Below are 2,786 nucleotides of genomic sequence, written 5' to 3' on the forward strand. Positions count from 1 at the left end.
AGTGTTGGTACTAACAAAAAGTTTATATGTACACTAAGAAATTCTTTATAATAAGATAACTGTTAAAGATATCCTAGTACAGTATTAGACAAACTTTTTGCTTTTATTTCAAGCTACAAAATAGCTGAAGATAGTATTTAGCTACGAGATTTAGTTTAACAGTTATAGCTAAAAAAAAACTACACACAAGCTCTAGTGCTGTACTGAAGAAAGTTTTTAAGGGCTGTACAAAATTAGATTTACCAAGGTAACTATAAAAGTACTTCGAGCTATAAATTATCTAAAGATAGTTTGTAGCTAGCATAATTAGTTTGGAAGTTATAGGTATAAAACTAAACACAAGTCCTAGAGCAGGTACTAATCAACATTTACATATTGCTCCAGGAAATTAAATTTTGTAAGATAATTGTTAAAGATATCTTAGTATACTATAAGACAAACTTGTAGCTAGTACTTTAGGCTATAAATTAGCTAAAGACAGTTTTCAGTTTCAACCAACATTTTAGAAAATATAGCACACAAATCGTAAGAATGCAACCACTTCATATAATTTGAGTTGAAGCATTGATAATTTTTAATTGCATTTATTAAAAAAAATAATCAAAAATTGCTATAATATTAGTGTAAATTGATAGATAATTCAATTAGCTAAACATACCTTATAGTTTGCATAATTAGTTTGGAGAATATAAAAGAAAAACTATAAAATTGTATATTTATATACTACTTGTTTAGCTAGTTTGTTTATTTATAATTACATTTTCATATTAAAAATTATTCATGAAACTTACAAAAATATTAGCTTAAATTTTAGTTAATTTTATTATATACAAATTACCTAAACACACATTATAGTTTGTATAAATAGTTTAGAAGTTACAAAACTAAAACTACAAAAATATCTTCATCATATAATTTTATCAGCATTTCGAATAGCATTTTTATATTAAAAATTATTTATAAAATTTACAATAATGTTACCTCAAATTTTATAAAATTCAATTAGCTACGAATTAGCTAAACATACCTCATACCTTTCACAAATAGCTTAGAAGTTATTCAAAAAAAACTATGAATTTCCTGCTAAATTTTGGAAGTTCAAGTGTGAAACACGCTTTACAGCCCTAAAGCTTCCACTACACTCAATCGGCGCCATATAAAACCCTAAACAACGCTCATAAGCAAAAGCGCAAGTGTGGCTACTGCTTTAGGCTAAAGCGTGCTTCACAATGTGCAATTAAAATTTAATTCAGTAAATAGATTTTTGAAAGCGTTTTTAAACCACAATTTGTTCCAACACATCTATACTTATATACATCAAATCAAAGGTAATTTCAAGCCCAAAAAACTGGCTAAACACAATTCTTATTTACACCAATATTCCAAAAATTATTTGCAAAAATTTGATTTTTTTTTTGTCTTTTTCCAGTCATATCATGCAGAGTTACATCAAATCGAACTCTTCAATCAGTTGACACAGAAATTAATAGCTGTTTATCAGCACGATGACACGTCACGTATAAAAAAGATGACAGAATGTGTCAATCAACGTTATGCTAATTTGACACAAGCAGTTGTGGCCAGAGGAAGGGTCCTCAACGCTGCTATTAACTCTTTACATAACTTCGACAGGTGAGTGATAATTTGAGTAATTTATTGTAAAAGACAGGTGATAAGTATATTTTGTTGCATATCAAATAAAAGGTTATGAAATTGTCTACAAGTCTGTATAAAGGGATTTTTAAAGTTTGGAACAAAATTTTGCAAAAAACAATTTTTTAAAGTCACGTGTTAATTTATGATACTAGTTGCAATGGGTGCAGATTTTTGTTTGCACGTACATTTTGTTCTAGATATTTCAAATATTACAAAAGTTATTAGAAAGCTAATATATTGTTAGAAAGCTAATGAAATTATCTACAAATCTGTATATAACGTTTAATAACTTTGCGAACAAAATTATTTAGGAAAAATCTGTAAAGTTCAAACTTTAGTATCGAGTTATTAGCCTTTGGTAGACGTTATAGGGTATATTTTTCTACGTTTGCGTTCATATTGCTAAAATTTGTTTCACAACATATATGTTATTATATATCGTTAAAAAAGTAATAAAATATTATCTATAATTGTATATATAATAATTTAGTACGTTACAAACAAAATTTTGTTCAAAAAAATTTCAAACTTTGATGTCATTTTATGATCAAATTGGAGTGTGATTTTATATTTTTAGTTGCAATGGGTGCACTTTTTTCTTTGCACGTGCATTTTGTTCTAGATATTTTCAAAATAACAATAGCGTTATATATTGTTGGAAAGCTAATAAAATGGTCTATAAATCTGTATATAACGTTTCAAAACTTTGCGAACAAAATTATTCAAGAAAAATTTCTAAACTTGAATTTTAGTGTATAGTTCTTCGTAACCTATGCAATACGTACTGATAATACTAAATTTAATTTAACTAAACAATTTTTATTAATAATTTTATTCCAACAGTTACAAAACTAAAAATGCACATTTGCAGACAATTTTATAAGTTTTGTATTGATATATAATAGTGTATTAAAATTTAAACATTTTTTCTGATAAATAATGCAAACTTAAATAAAGTGTGACTAAACATCTATATTATTGATATTTGTTTGAGTAGTAAAGTTTGAGTAGTTTTGGTCAAAAGTTTTGTTCTAAAACTTTTAAAACCGTAAATACAGATTTATGCACAATTTAATATGCTTTGTAATAATGCATAATAATATATGAATGTTTAAACAAAATTTTTTGTA

Source organism: Ctenocephalides felis, unplaced genomic scaffold (genome assembly GCF_003426905.1).
Source record: "Ctenocephalides felis isolate EL2017-DRISC unplaced genomic scaffold, ASM342690v1 CF-g0.4_SCAFFOLD_00054, whole genome shotgun sequence".
NCBI classification, from domain to species: Eukaryota; Metazoa; Arthropoda; class Insecta; order Siphonaptera; family Pulicidae; genus Ctenocephalides; species Ctenocephalides felis.